Source organism: Neofelis nebulosa, chromosome 1, assembly GCF_028018385.1.
Source record: "Neofelis nebulosa isolate mNeoNeb1 chromosome 1, mNeoNeb1.pri, whole genome shotgun sequence".
Lineage (NCBI taxonomy): Eukaryota > Metazoa > Chordata > Mammalia > Carnivora > Felidae > Neofelis > Neofelis nebulosa.
The window spans coordinates 220,631,457-220,648,657 of NC_080782.1; the positions used below are offsets into that span (position 1 = coordinate 220,631,457).

General features: G+C 40.2%; 1 long non-coding RNA gene across 2 annotated transcripts in view; it reads right to left on the minus strand.

Annotated features, from left to right (window-relative positions):
• The window catches only part of LOC131485659 (uncharacterized), a 248,521-nt gene that overhangs the window by 145,102 nt on the left and 86,218 nt on the right, over window positions 1-17,201 (minus strand). For both annotated transcript variants that reach the window (XR_009248958.1, XR_009248959.1), the window contains exon 2: window positions 8,851-8,970. This is a non-coding gene — a long non-coding RNA (uncharacterized LOC131485659). The remainder of the gene's footprint in view (window positions 1-8,850; window positions 8,971-17,201) is intronic.

Sequence of the window (17,201 nt, forward strand, 5' to 3'; positions counted from 1 at the left end):
AGAGAGAGAATCCTAAGCAGGCTCCATGCTCACCATGGAGCCAGACACGGGGCTTAATCCCACAACCCTGGGATCATGACCTGAGCTGAAATCAAGAGGTGGATTCTCAAACAACTGAGCCATCCAGAAGCCCTGAATCTATTTCTAAATCCTTGTCAAAAGCAGTCATAGGGAAAAGAAAATAGATCTTTAGGTCCTAGTAAGAAAGGATTCATATTTGACTACCTTGAAAATATGATTATCATCAAATTCTTCAATTGAACACTTTTCTGTTGAAAAGGTCTTTTATGCAAGATTTTTTTTCCTGAAACATAGCTCGGAAAAATTATTTTAATCAAAATGAGCCTAAATTCTGCTGAAAATGAGGAGATTTAAGCCTGTTGTGATGAAAAGTCATGTTTCCAAGCTAATTTTTAGGAAAAATCTAATAAAAGAAATACTTAACAGAAAAGTACAGAATGCCTGCTGGGATAAAAATGAAATGAAGTTTCCAAGCAACTTCGGAGTAAAAATACAGTAAAAAATAATGTTTTTAACAGAAATTATGGAATTTAAGCATCTTGTAATAAACATGTATTTTCAAGCTGGTTTTGAGACATATCTAGGAAAAAACATTTTAAATAAAAATGGAATTTAATCCTGTTGTCTTTTCCAAACTGGTTTTGAGGGTAATTTCAGCATAAAATGGAAAAAAAGAAAAAGAAAAAAGTACCAAATTTAAGCAGTATTGCAAAAAAGGACAAAAACACAATGGAAGCATTATGAAACAGAGATGAAATTGTCCCAAACATGCCAAAAAATGACAGCCTTTGTATCACACTGGTGTAATCTTGCAGTGAGGCAGTTTCTGTAGTCCAAGGTGATTCCTTGGAAGGGTCTGAGCTGTGAGCTGTGAGCTGTCAGCAGCCTGGGGAATGAGTACCTGGGTCCCTGTGGGGGGTTTGGGTAAGTGCTTGGCAACACTATTGGCAAAGAGCACAAGTGGTAAATTTAGGGAATTTAGGAAGGAAAAATGTGGGACCACCTAATAGAGAACTTTAGGTAAGTCAGAGCTTACCGATGTCTCACCAGCTCAAGAAAAGATGCCTTAATGAAGACTCAAGTTCTCAAAAAGGCATCAAGGTAACAGTGTTTCAACATATTTAAAGACAGAAAAGGGAGGGAGGCTAAATAAGGTAGTTTTATTCATTTTCACCAGGTGGAAACTCTGACAAATTTCAAGCCCACATGCTATTGAAATATAAGTGATGGCTAAGGGTAACAAAAGCAAGTTAAATCACATCTTTAGAAGAGAAAATCTAGAATTGTTCTAATGCATCTGTGCTGTAACTTGCACAGGATATGGAGGAGAATTTTTTCCTGTTTTCCCAGATTCAAGGCTTGCCACCCCATACTGAGTCCAAGAAAGCATCACAATATATAATTGAGGCCAGACACTCCCATAGAACACCTCCTCCCCCAAAAATTCACTGTCCACCCCTGTTAGTCTACAAATGCATACACAGGAATCAAAGAAACCACTGGACACACAAGTCAAGAGAATTTAGTATTCGTGATGAGCTTGTCCCTCCTTTCTCTGTGCTCCCATCTCAATTCAAGCAAGGAGACAAGAGAATCATTCTACTTAACCAGCAAAGAGATATTAGCATTTCATTCCCTTGTTGGGCAATGGTGCTTCTGATCTCTTCTCTGTGTGCTATTTGAGAAAAACACAAGAGTATGGGAACAGGGTCGCCAGATAAGATATGAATGCATGAGACTTAAACTAAAAACTTATTCACTGTTTATCTGAAATTCAGTTAACTGGATTTCCTCTGTCCTTATTTACTAAATCTGGCAATCCTATTTGGAGGGAACAACAAGGCAGAGAGATCCAGTAGCAGAGGGACAGTGGAAATTGAACACATGAAGGTAGCTGGACCTGTGCCACCTTGCAGGTGCCCATTCAAGATCTCACTGACAGTAAGGAGATTCCACCAACAATAATAACCTGAACCTGAATATCTGGGGCAGAAGCTGTGTAGGGAGAATCAGGAAGGACCAAGAAACTAGGAAGCTTTGAAGGGTTCTACAGAGAACTCTCCCTCACATATGTCCCAGAGGGAGCCAGTATGTGAACACTTGTCCAACATTTAGTCAAAGCCAGAGAAACAGTAACAGCAGAGAGAACAAAGGTACCAGTCAAATAAGAGATACTTGTGTCTTTCCATGTCCCTACAGCCAGCCCCAAAGCACCAGGGAAGACAGGACCCCAAAATGGCAGAGGTGGGGGAGAAATGAAAGAGCAAGTCCAGCGAGTCTCCTGAACCACACTGAGAAGAGGGAAGAAACGAGAGGAAATGAGCATTACATTGGATTGCATTAAAATTTTAAACTGGGCCAAACTATATTAATACTGATGCAAAACAAATTTAGTGGCTTAAAACAACAGATGTTTATGATCTCACAGTTTCTGTAGGACGTGAATCTGTATACAGCTTCAGGCTACAATCAAGATAGTGGCTGGGGCTACAACCATCTCAAGGCTCAACTGAGGGAAGATCTGACTCCAAGCTTATTCATTCATTCAGTTCCTCATAAGCTCTTAGACTGAAGGCCTTAGCTTCTCCCTGGCTGTTGGCCAGAGAACATCTCAACTCCTTGCCACATGGCCCTCTCTAACACAAGAGCCATTTTAAGAACTTTCTACCACAGACTGCATTGACTTAATAACTGCGAGTGATCAAAAAGCTACAGTACTGGGACACCTAGATGGCTTAGTCAGTTAAGCATCCGACTTGAGCTCAGATCGTGATCACACAGTTCGTGAATTTGAGCCCCACATCAGGCTCACTGCTGTCAGCACAAAGCCTGCTTTCGATCCTCTGTCCCTTTCTCTCTCCATCCCTCCCCTGCTCACGCTCCCTCTCTCAAAATAAATAAAACATTTTTTAAAAAGGCTACAGTGGGGCGCCTGGGTGGCGCAGTCGGTTAAGCGTCCGACTTCAGCCAGGTCACGATCTCGCGGTCCGTGAGTTCGAGCCCCGCGTCAGGCTCTGGGCTGATGGCTCGGAGCCTGGAGCCTGTTTCCGATTCTGTGTCTCCCTCTCTCTGCCCCTCCCCCGTTCATGCTCTGCCTCTCTCTGTCCCAAAAATAAATAAACGTTGAAAAAAAAAAATTAAAAAAAAAAAAAAAGAAACATTGAAACAATACCATGTTAAAAAAAAAAAAAAAAAGGCTACAGTACTGCCAAGTATTTCATTTATGGATGGGGAAAAAGAGACTGAACAGAGCATAACTGAAAAAGGTATTGAGAAAACTCAAACTTCTATTTGTACCCATTAAATTCAAACAGTTCCATAAATTGGATACAAAAGTTTACCCTCTTGAGCCTTTGGCAGCCATTGTATAGTAAGGAAGAGAGACAATGTGGTAGAGAAAAGAACTCATTCTTCGGAGAACATCAGAACCATTTGAAGCTCAGCCTCAACACTACTAGTAGCCATGTGTTCATTAACATCTTTGAAATACAATCTTCTCAGTAATCAGAGTTGTGATGAGCATAACAGATGATGTACATGATTACATAAAATGTCCACTGTATACATACTGGCCATTACTATCATTATCATTTGTCATTACCATTGCCGTTACCATTACACAATCCTCCATGGCTCATCTATCCAAGCTTAGTGGTGAGCAGAACCCAAATTGCTCTCATCTCTATTTTAAAGCAAGAAAAAGACAGAAGTCAGAGCAGTCATTTGTGCATAAGCACATATTTCTAGCTTGTACATGAATTTTGTCCTAAATGTATAATTTTTTTGAGACTGACTCACTGCTCGGTGTTGCGCTTTCCCAAAGAAAGTGAAAAATCATGTCTGTTGACACCTAGGTAGAGCTTGGTATGAAGTAGAATATCACTCGTGTGTATCTGCTCATAGAGTGTCACTGGGTCAAGATGCTGTGAGAGAATCCAACACAGCCATATGCAACTAGAACATCTCCACTTCCAGCAAGAGCCTCACTCCCGAAGCAACATCACAGCAGTCTTTATCTCACAGTTCAGACAATGAATAGCTGGCCAGAGAAGCAGCAAAAAATATAAGAGGGGTTTATAAGATGTTTTTCTCTCCTCCCAAACAGGAGATTTTGGGGTTAATACTAACTACCCTCCTCCTCCTCTTCCACTATCATCATCTTCATCATTATCTTCTTCTTCATCTTCTTCATCATCTTTATGATCACAACCATGACCACCACTACCATTCATTGATATCTTTCCATGTATATTATTTATCTATTGTTGTGTACAAATTATCCTAAAACTTATAGCTCAACAGTTTAAAACAACAAGTATTTATTATCCCCCAAGGTGTCAAAGGGTCAGGAATCCAGAAATAGTCTGGTTAGATTCCTCTAGCTCAGTGGCTATCATGAGGTTTCAGTGAATCTTCTGGCAGAGAGAGATTCAGGCTTCAGTGATCTGAAAGCTTAACTGAAGCTGAAGATCCACGTCCAAGCTCGCTCACATGGCTATTGTCTGGAGGCTTTAGTTCCTCACCGGGTGAGCCTTTCCATAGAGCAGCACAGCCATGGGCTTCCCCCCAGATGAACAATTTGAAAGGGAATAACCAAGACAGAAGCCACAGTGCCTTTGCATGACCAATTCCCCAAAGTTATACACTATCACTTCCACTTCAATCTATTCCCTAGAAGTCACCAAATACAGCACACACTCAAGGGGAGGGGAATTAGTCTCCAGCTCTTGAAGGGAGGAGTAACAAAGAATTTGTAGACTTATTTTTGAAACCATCCCATCATGGTACAAGGACCATGGTAAACATGATACATGTATACTCTTCTCTGGTATAAAAGGAAAAATTGTTTATTCAAGCATTTATTCATTCAACAAACCTTTATTGTGGACTTTACCCATCCAAAAATATGTTCCAAGTGACTATTTTGCCCAATCCTTTGTGCACTTTATCCCTTATTGTTTCTTGTTTCTACCTTTATTTTTTTTTCTTTAGGGTACCTATTCCAATCTCTTCCTGGAACCTTGCAATAGCATCTCTCTTCTGGCCCTCAAAACATCCCCACATTTATGTTTCTTTCAAGCCAACTTAACTCATTACAAAGCAGTATCTTAAGTCTACGCTTAGATATAACATGTATGATTTAGCCACTGTCTGCAGCAAAGATATAATACAATATTAATTGGGGAAATAGTGGACACAAGATCGTCTCAAATGTGACAGAAGACAGTCACCTTCAGGATGTGATCTGGGAAGGAGAGAAATGTTGCTGTTACTAGAACAACTCCCTCCATCTATTCTTAGGAGTTCCTGCTTAGAGGAAATCCACCAAAGTTACTCTTTAAAATGCAGGTGTTCCCAGAAGACGCAGAGGTGAAACTATTAGTGGCACACAACTCCTTGACTAAAATTGCTCCATCAGGTTAGCTATACAACCACCTGACTGGGCTCAGAAGAAATTAGACACAAAATACAAAAGACTTATTAAGACACAGAAACTTAGGAAAGGTGTAGGTTAGGTTCCCATAAGATTTTGCAGATAGCTCAAGAGATGGGGGAGAGCACAAGATACCAGAGGCAGCATAAGGGAGGTCCATCATGAATGCTTTAGTTTGGGTTCTCTCAAAAGCAGGAAGGACATGGTGGCAGGGACCCTATTCAAGAGACTCTCCCAGGGTGCAGGAAAAAAAGGGAGCAAAACGATGAGGCAGAAAATACAAGCAGAGGGTTCTGTTCTGCTGGGGTCTTCTCACCTCCCAGAATTGTGTCTGCCTACAGGAATGGAGATTAAAGAATTGTCCACAGTCTCCCTTCCCCCTTTGGATAAGGACTCCTCTAGGACAACAAATCTGTTTTTCTGATTGTACTGTGGGCTTCTGCACTCATAGGAGAAGACCCTAGAGCCAAAAGTATAAAGACATGCTGGCCTCACCCTAAGTGAGTGTTTTGTACTCTAGGGGCACCTGATCTCACATGGAACTGTCCCTGGCAGCCGGCTGAAAATCAGCAGTGAGTGAAGGGATGTGATGTAGGATGCCAGAGACATCTACTAAATGGCAGGTGCAGAAAGTGTACCAGTGAGGGGCAGAAAGGGGGTGCTGAAAACAAGCATCATCTACATCCCATTTTTACTTAGGCTCAGTGCTAAAGACAGCTCTGTTTGAACTCCCATGAAAGTGGGAGTTAATTATTACACATCCAAGAAGTATTCCTTCTAAGATGATCTCCCATAGCATAATCTCTATGGTGTGTTAAAATGAAATACCAAAAGCGCAGGAAACAAAACATTAAGAAATTGGACTTAGTCAAAATTCAGAACTTTTGAGCTTCCAAGGACACCATCCAGAAAGCAGAACAACCCACTGAGTGGGAGAAACTATACGCAAATCATATATATGGCTAGACTTGTATATAGATTCTAATAAAGAGATCTTGTCATTCCATAATAAAAAGAGACAGGCAACCTACTAATAATTGGACAAAGGATTTGAATAAACATTTCTTCAAAGGAGATGAACAAGTGACCAATAAGCACACAAAACGATGTTCAACATATATTAGCCATCCGGGAAACACAAATCAAAAAACACAGTGAGATATCATTCCATATCCATTAAGATGGCTATGATCAAAAAGAAAGATAGTAACAAGTGTTAGGGAGCATGTGGAGAAATTGGAACTCTCAAACACTGTCACTGGTATTGCAAATGGTGCAGTCACTTTAGAAACCATCTGGCATTTCCTCAAAAAGTTATACATAGAATTACCATATGACCTAACAATTCCACTGCTAGATATGTACCCAAGAGAAATGAAAAATGTGTCCACACAAAAACCTGCATACGAATGTTCAGAGCAGCATTATCCATAATAGTCAAAAAGTGAAAGCAAATTAAATGTCCATCAAACCAATGATCAACAGAATGTGATGTATGCATAAAATGGAGTCGAATTTGGCAATAAAAAGAAATGAAGTAATGATACAGGCTACAACGTGGATAAATCTTGAAAACACTATGCTAAGTGAAAGAAGCCAACCACCTATTGTATGACCTCATTTATAAGAAATATCTAGAAGAGGCAAATAAAGAGACAGAGTAGATGAGTGGTTGCCTTTGGTTTAAAGAGTTTGGAGGGATATGAGGAGTGACTGCTAATGAGTACAGGATTTGACAAAAATGGTCTAAAATTAGATACTGTTGACGGTTGCACGATGGTGAATATACTAAAAACCATTGACTTGTACACGTTAAATAGGTGAATTTTATAGTGTGTGAATCAATTTTTAGTAAAGCTGCTATAAAAGAAAATTTTAATGAAAAATCAGGTGGTGCTGGCACAAGATCAACAAGGCAATATTGGTACGTATTGTAATAAATTTATAAGAAATACTGAGCACCTGCTGTATGCAAAATACTATCAATAAAATTATAGAGGAAATACCCAGTGCATAACAATAAGCTAATCGGTCACATTACGTGAGTATTCTGATGCAAGATATGCAAGCCTGATAAACAAAGAAAAGGTTAATAACGTTTCTCTTCAATGTATGCATTTATTCACTTCTTTTAAGTGAAGGAGAGCAATCAAGTTGCATAAAATTAAAATCTTAATTGCTCAGCTCGAGGCTGTATTTTGTAAAGAAGTTTCATAAACACAGCGCATGATCAGAATCTATGGAATGTCCTGAGAGAACATCAAACACAAATGAGTTGCCACAGGATGATTCCACATAGAATTAAATACTACCGTTACAAGATTAACAAATGATTTATTTATAATTGCAGACTCTTTGTTGAGGAAAAGCTAAACAATATTTCAGTTCTAAGGGGTTCCTAAAATTTTAGCTATGTCTACTATCTCAGGAAAAAAACTCATTAGTTGAGAGACCTCACCTTTCAAGATGAGAATCTAAGATAGATTCATTGTCATTCTAATAATGAGGGGAAAATATCCCAAATATCCCTATTCAATGAGCACCTGGCCAATATCCAGCCCCTGAGGAAAGTGAAAATTCTGCTCAGTGACAACACATTATTTAACTCACCAGGGCAATTTAAGATAACACAATGTGACTCACACCTATGCAAGGAAGTTTGTCACGTGAAAGCATTTTTTTCCTTAAGAAATACCTGCTGGCCGTCAAGATAGAAAAAATACATGTCAAATTGTGAGCATGTTTAGAGAATTGCCCTGAGTGATTCTGTGACCATGTGCAAATTAGCTTCCTTCCAGATCTTTGTGGGGGTGACTTCCAAAGGCTTCAAACCAGATACATGGCTTGATGGGAGAAGGTAGCAGTTTTTAATTTGATTATATATGTAACAAATCTATATAATATTGAGTATATGATAAAAGTTAAAACTGGGGCACGTGGGTGGCTCAATCGGTTAAGTGTCCAACTTTGGCTCAAGTCATGATCTCACAGTTTGTATGAGCCCCGCATTGGGCACTGTGCTGACAGCTCAGAGCCTGGAGCCTGCTTCAGATTTTGTGTCTCTCTACTCTCTCTCTCTGCTCCCTTCCCCCACTCATGCTCTGTCTCTCAAAAATAACAACATTTAAAAAAATGTTTTTAAGTTAAAACTACATGTAATATATGATACATATAATCCATGGAAAATACACGTTTATAATTAATTTATATAAATTATATATATAATATAAATAGAAATATATTTATAATGTACACTACATATAGGAAATATATAGTGTATTTATAATTTATAATACAGTATTTATAGAGCATGTATAAATAGTTAAATTTTGAGCAAGGAAGAATCTGTAACAAAATGCTCACTGTGCCTTTCCACTAGCTGAGTTTGCACTTACGTTTCCCTGGAAGTTTCTCCAGTGCCCTCATGTTAGCACTTCATTTCACACAGCCTCCACGGTAGATAGGAGGCAAAGGACACGGAATCCTCTTTTTATCCTCACGCACTAGTTGGTTGTCTGAAATGCAAAATAAATGAGAGGGAAAGAAAAAAGTCAAACAAACTGCCAGATCATCTCTGTATAATTTCACACTTGCAATTTTACCTAAAACAGTGATTTTGCTAAAAAGGGAAGTGAGAGGGTCCTAATATGGATTTAAGAGTCCTTTCTTCCCAAGTGGAAACGGCTCCCGCACCCCATTCAACTGTTTCGAAGGTCCATACTGCTGTTTCACTTAATATCTTTAATTAGCTCCCCTCTGAGACGCAACAACAAAACTGAGCTCCTGATCATAAAATAAACAGAAAAGATTTGCCTGGAGTCTCAACTAACCAGTAGTTGGTTTCTGCCTCCCCCAGGAAGCTCACTGGACTCCTGCAGCCCCCACTGTCCCTCATTAGCAAATGTGAGGCATGCCCCGCTTTGAGGGTCTTCCCAGGTGGGGCCCCGTGTGACCTTGCGTTGGGTGTCTTCCCTGCGCTGGCCTAAATTTAGGAAATGCTTCCCAGAATGAATCCCAGCTGGATGCACTTCTCCAGGGCTCTTGTTGCTGCTTCTGGTAAGTGATCGCAGCAGCAAAGGGTATTAAATTTTAAATTATTGGGGATTCTTCTTCCTGTAACTTTGAAATTACTTAGCCTAAACATTTCTTAGGATGAGCTCAGAGCAGAACCCACTGTTCCCTAATCCTCCAGAGAGAGGCTCTGTTCTGACAAGCTTGGGAAGGAAGGAAAAAAAAAAAAAAAGAAAAGAAAAGAAACCATTATTAAGCCTCTAAATGCCAGAATACTTTCTGTTCTCATCTTACTTAGCCTTTATACCACACCTGTGAGATGTTCATCCTCATCCACTCAAAGACATGCTGAGATGAGGAAACTGAGTCCCCAAGGTCAAGCCACTTATCCTAGGCCACACAGTATGTACCAGACAGAGCAAGACAGCTGGTCTCTAAAGCAGGGGTTCTCAGCTCCTTCTGAGCCACGGACTTCTCTGAGCATCTGGTGATAGCTACAGACTGCTCCATGCACACATTTCATAAACAAATTTAGAAGCCGGGCACCCCTTGAGGACTAGCCCTGAGCCTGTAGAAATCCGGGCCTCGGAGCTTTCTTTCCTCTTCCCACGCCGCTAGGCTGCCTCCCACGGGATGAGGCTGGGGAGGAGGGAAAGGAAATCGCCCGATATTTAAAACATCTGTTTTTCTCACGCCAAGACGCTTCCACCTGCCTTCCCATGGTATTAAATTCTTTATGAGTCCTTTTCTACTGAGCAAAAGCATTTTGATCAGAAACTACTTATAGGAAGCAAAAATTAAAATGATTTCAAAACCTATTCATCAGCCTCCTGTGTTGTTTTCCTCTCTGGAAATCCCACTTGAAGTATTTATCCAAAAGAACCGAACACATGATCTCCTAGAGCTGTCTGCACTCTGATGTCCACTGCAGCATTATTCACAACAGCCGAAATGTGGAAGCAAACTACCAGTCCGTTGACAGATGAATGGACAGAGAAAATGTGGTAGGTACATACAATGAAATAGTATTCAGCCTTCAAAAAGAAGGAAATTCTGCCATGGGCTACAATATTGATGAAACTTGAGAACATTATGCTTACATTACATACATACATACATTACAATACATTCTTGTGAAGTAAGAGTTGTAAACACACACACTCTGGAGAGTAACCACCAGTAACAGTGACCAGAGATCTGGTTTTCAGGTAGTCCCAAACATGAAACACTGAAAGAACATTTTGTTTTCTGTTAGTTCCTCTATATCTAACATAACCATCCCTTGTGCTGAAAATCACTTAGCATCTCGTTTCAAGCTCAAAAATTAATTTTCACAACAGAATACATTACTCCACTAAAAGATTGCTGTCAGTAAAAGGGCCTGTATTTTCAAAGTCCATTAGGGACTGAACTGTTTTTTTTTTGTTTTTGTTTTTTTTTTTGGAAAGAGATACAAATGGGTTTCTTCTTTATAAATTAATGTAAATGCAATTTAAAATGAACTAAGCTACTTACTTATTGACACTCTTCTTGGCACAGGGGAGATCATGTTCTAAGCCCCTGCTGATCAGGTCCTGAAGATATCTCTTTCTTCCAAACTCTGCCAGGGTCTCAGCCACCTTGCTACCACTTTCCACTCACCAAGATGGTCCTAATGTTCCCCTAAGCCTGACTAAACTTTACCTGGTTTCTTCCTGACTATGGTACCCTGACTTCCCTTTTCTTAGAACATTTACTTTTGAAAACTTGCAATTGTGAATTCTTTCTCTGCCCCCTGGAGATAAAATCTCTCAGGCTCTTGCCAGGTTTACAACTCAGGAAAGTCTTTCTCAAGGATCAGGAATTGCAATCGTCAAGGAAGATAACAACCCTATCTCCCAGTCTCTGTGAGAGGACAGAGGTCTAACTTCAGTTAAGTGTCAATTAGCAAACACTGAAGACCTAATCACATAGACCCAGCTCCTGCATAATATCCTTAGGTCTCCCTCACTAGCTCACTCTAACACTTAAAAATCCTTCCCCAGGGAGCCTGGGTGGCTCGGTCAGTTAAACATCCACCTTTGGCTCAGGTCATGATCTCACAGTTCATGAGTTTGAGCCCCACGTCGGGCTCTGTGCTGACCGCTCAGAGCCTGGAGCCTGCTTCAGATTCTGTGTCTCTCTTTCTCTGCCCACCCCCTCCTTGTGCGTGCACGCTCTCTCTCTCTCTTTCAAATAAGCATTAAAAAAACCTTCGGGGCACCTGGGTGGGTCAGTCGGTTAAGCGTCCGACTTCACTTCAGGTCATTATCTCATGGTTTGTGGGTTCAAGCCCCGCGTCAGGCTCTGTGATGATGGGTCAGAGCCTGGAGCCTGCTTCAGATTCTGTATCTCCCTCTCTCTCTGCCCCTCCTCTATTCATGCTCTGTCTCTCTCTCAAAAATAAAAAATAAACATTAAATTTTTTTTTAAAAATTCTCCCCCAAAGGATGCAAGAATATACAATGGGGAAAAGGCGGTCTTTTCTATAAGTTGTGATGGGAAAACTAAGCAGCTATCTGTAAAAGAATAAAACTAGATCACTTTCTTACACCATACACAAAAATAAACTCAAAATATATTAAAGACCTAAATATATGAGACCTGAAACCATAAAACCCCTAGAAGAAAACATAGGTGGTAGCAATCTCCTGAATATCAGCTTTAGCAACACAGTTATGGATATGTCTCCTCAGGCAAGGGAAACAAAAGCAAAAATAAACTGTTGGGGCTATATTAAAATAAAAAACTTTTGCACATTTAAGGAAACCATCAACAAAATGAAAAGGGAACCTACTGAATGGGAAAAGATATTTGCAAATCATATATCCAATAAGAGGCTAACAATCTAAAATCTCTAAAGAATCAAAAAACCAAACACTCTGATTAAAACTTGGCAGAAGACCTGAATAGACATTTTTCCAAAGAAGACAATACTGATGGCCAACAGGCACATGACAAGATGCTCAACATCACTCATCATCAGAGAAATGCAAATCAAAACCATAGGAGATATTACCCTACACCTCAGAATGCCCAGTATCAAAAAACAAGTAAAAAATAGCAAGTGTTGGTGAGGATGTAGGGAAAAGGGAACACATGTGCACTGTTGGTGGGAATGTAAATTGGTGCAGCCACTGTGGAAGATAGTATGGAGTCTCCTCAAAAACTTAAAAATAAAAATACCATACAATCCAATAATTCCACTACTGGGTATCTACTGAAAGAAAAGAAAAACACTAATTCAAAGGGATATATGCATCCCTATGTTTATTGCAGCATTATTTATCATAGCCAAGATATGGATGTAACCCAAGTGTCCACTGATAGATGAATAAAGAAGAGGCCATGTGTATGTGTGTGTGTGTGTGTGTATATGTGTGTGTGCGTGTGTATGTATATATAATATATATAGTGCAATATTGCTCAGCCATAAAAAAGAATGAGATCTTGCCATTTGTGACAACATGGATGGACCTAGATGGTATTATGCTAAATGAAATAAATCAAAGATAAATGCCATATGATTTCACTTATATGTAGAATCTAAAACACAAATGAATGAACAAACAGACTTTTAAATACAGAGAACAAACTGGTGGTTGCCATAGGGGAGGTGGGCAGGGGGGCAAAACCGATATAAAATAAATTGAGATGAAAACTACAGCATAGGGAATACAGTCAATAATGTATGGTCAATAACATTGTATGGTGACTATATTTATCATGGTGAGCACTGAGCAGTGTATAAAATTGTTGAATCAATATGTTATACACACCTAAAACTAATATAGGACTGTATGTTAACTGTACTTCATAAATACATACATACACACATACATACATAAAAAGTCCCATCTTCGGTTTGAATGGAATTGCTTTCAATCTCTCTCCCCTATTGCTATAGTCTTGAATACAGTCTTCCTTGCCTGTACCTTTGTTGAGTGCAGTTTTTCTTTGACAATGCACCTCTCCAGAACCACTACCATCCACTCCATTTTTTAGGCCCTTCTTTAGGACTAGAATCAGAATAAAATGATGGAATTTGAGTAAACTTAGTGAAACACAAAGAGATGAATTGATGTATTTTCAAATCTAAAAGCCATTACAAAATTGTTTATCAGTCCGTATGCTTCACGCACAGACATACACTATATGCCTACAAATATATCAATCCTCTGAGGTTTTTAAATAGGCTTAGAAAAGAGTCATTAAGGGCATATACCGGAATGATTAAAAATGGTCATTTCTAGGCAGCAAGATAATGGAATTTTTCTTTTCTTCTATAAGTAGGCCATATTTTCTAAATTTTCTACAAAGAATTGCATGTGGGGGCAAATTTTTTTAATGGGAAAAAAGGGAAGATTTCAAATAGTAAAAAGAATTCTCAAATGCTATCCCTCAAAATAATCACACTAGCTTTTCTTTTTGCCAGCTTTCCTCCTAAGTATTGTGGGTCGGAAACAGATAATGCTAACAAAAAATATTACAAATGTATTCGCTGCTCTGAATACTAGTTTTTCATTCCTGGATGTTTCTTAGAAAACTAAAGCCTTCCGACCTTTCTCTTTGATTCTCATATGGTGAGTCCATGTAGGACCTACTGCATAGGTCCTGTGTCCTCCTCTGGTCCAGGCAAGTGTCTACCACACAGAAGTATCTGAATTCAATGCTGCAGACTTCTAAAAAGCCTCCTCAAGCCCCCTGAAGAAGCTACCATTCCCTCCAGTGAGTGATTTATATCTCAGATGTCAAAGATGCAGTAGGGCTCTACCCCCACCCCTGGCCTCAAAGTTCACAGGAACGAGGACCACTCATGTCATTCTGTCCCTCTCAAGTGAGCCAACTGACTGCCCAGAAGGGCAGATGTGAGCTCATATTCTCAAATGAAGAGAACTTGGCACTTGTTAAGGTCAAACTGTAAACAAGCTAATGCTCATCTATAGGAAGAAATTGTGGCCAGGGATGAGAGAATAAGGGGTCAACTCTATTTACAAACACTTCTAACAAATATCATATGATTTCACTCATATATGGAATTTAAGATACAAAACAAATGAACATAAGGGAAGGGAAGCAAAAATAATATAAAAACAGAGAGGGAGACAGACCATAAGAGACTCTTAAATACAGAGAACAAACTGAGGGTTGCTGGGGACGTGTTGGATGTGGGGGATGGGCTAAATGGGTGATGGGCATTAAGGAGGACACTTGTTGGGATGAGCACGGGGTGTTACATGGAAGTGATGAATGACTGAATTCTGCTCCTGAAATCATTATTACACTATATGCTAACTAACTTAGATTTAAATTTTTAAAAAATTAGTTGTATAAATTTGTTTTTACCTAAGGAGAAGAAGGAATACATTGTGAGTAAAATAAAATGGAATAAGATACCTAAAAATAACAAAATAAATAAAATTAAAATAAAACACTTACATTAAGACCACAGAAGGGAATCTCCCTGTTTTGGAGTCAGACTCCTGGGTGGCCCTATACCTATTATTTCAAATGGCGTCCCCTGCACTTAAGTAGGACACAGACTAATTAGAGCCCTGAAAAAAGCAACCAAACTGCACCAGGATTAACCAATATCTACAAGGAGAAATTTGGGAAGAATTAATCTCTGTAATAGGAAGCAGGAATAAGTCCTTGGCAAGGCAACACTTAACAGTGGAGAAGGAAAATTATTTATTCAAAAAGCCTAAGGAAACTATAGGATCTCCACTGGAAAGATGGAAAACCCCAAGCTCCAGGGAAAGCCAGGTTGAGGTGGCTATTTACAAAAGTTCTTTGCACTAAGCAGAAACAATGTAGCCTGAGTCCTCATCCTAGGAAATATCAGGTGCCAGAGAAAGAAGGCTCTCCTCCACAGAGAGAAGCATTTAACAATCACAGGTCCCCAGACTCTAATACCAACCCCTTGGTGCCACATGTGTTCTCATAGTCTGAATTTTGGGGATTTTAGGAAGGAAATCTGGTGCATAATCAACAACATTGTATAACATCTCCAGTGGGTCTGGGGCAACATCTCATTAATTTTTTTTAAGCAAAACACATGAAGAGTCACACTAAATAGTATAAATAAAAGATATAGATAAATAGACTCACATCAGTTCAAGTTTTGCTGCCAGATGGATTATGGAAAAAAGAATTCAATTTCGTGAGGTTTGGGGGTTTCAGAAATGTCCATAAGGGATTGTGGAGCTGAATTTTTTAATAGGTCTGTCTTTCCCGCCACAGACTGAGAATCGTGCCTTATTTATCTTCCCCACTACCTGGCTGATGACTGGTGCTCAGCAGGCATGTTGAATTTAATTGATTAACCCCAGGCTTTCCGTCTCGGCACCTCTCCAAAGCTCTGGATGCCCAGAGAGACCCACAAAACAAGAGCAGGGGGTACTCTGCTCAATGCACTCTGAGCCTCTTTAAATTGAAGGAGTTAAAAACCAAGCAAATTTTCTGCCTGCTTTTCACTTCCCCAATTTCAAGTGCTGCCATTGTGATCACAAAGGCCAAGAATTCGGTTTCTGCAGTATCATGTTGTTGGGAGGTTTGAGAGCAATGTTCTGGAAAACCCTCATGAAATGACAAGGATGCCTCATCTGGGGAACTAGTCGCCATAATTATTAATGCCCGTCCCTTTGAAGGTAGCAGCCTGGAGGCAAAGGGAATGACTGAAGGCATAGCGGGAATGGCAGTTTTCACCTCCCTCCCTGGGCAGGCGAGATTTCTGGGGGGACGCTTCTCTGAGCCAGGCTTCTGTGCACGGCCTCCTCGGCACCGCCCTGTCTGCCTCTCCCCCTCACCACTGCCAGAAAAGGAAAGGCCATCAGCTCAGCCCTGCCTCCTCTGTGTCTCCCTGGAAGTCACCGGAGGTCTGGAAATAGATGCGTCCTGTTGTTCTCTATGGTCCCAGTCCTTTATCATGGGGGACAAGGTCACCCTACTTCCTGGCAGTACTGGTAGCACAATTAGTCTTCTGTTTCATGAGGAAGAGAGTGTGACTTTAAACTTTAAGGCAAGGAAGAAAACACAGATTTTAGAACTAAATAGTTAAAGGGGTGCCTAGGTGATTTGGTCAGGCAAGCATCCAAAACTTCTTTTTTTTTAGTTCGATTTATTTATTTATTTGCAGGAGGAGGGGGGCGGGTGCAGAGAGAGGGGAGAGAGAGAATCCTAAGCAGGCACTGGGCTGTCAGCACAGAGCCCAACACAGGGCTAGAACTCACTGTGAGGTCACGACCTAAGCCAAAATCAAAAGTCAGAGGCTCAACTGAGCCACCCAGGCGCCCCAAACATCCACCTATTGATTTGGGCTCAAGTCATGGTCTTACAGTTCACGAGTTTGAGCCTCGCATGGGGCTCCATGCTGACAGTGCAGAGCCCTGCTTGGGATTCTCTCTCACCCTCGCTCCCTGCCCTTCCACTGCATTCTCTCTCTCTCTCAAAATAAATAAGCTTTTTTAAAAATTATAAAATTCAATATTTAAAGCAATGAGGACACCAGAAAAAGCAGCTGGGAGTAGGGAGAGCATCACAGTCAAACAGGCCAACTGGGTATTCCTACCTGCTGACACCGCGGGCTGGTCCTTTGATACGCAACAACTGTCTGATCTAGAAAACTCAACATGAAGAAATTTAAATGTGGAGAATACGTTCATTCTCTAATGACCATACTGCAAGTACTTTTTTTAAGTTACCTTATGCTTGCATT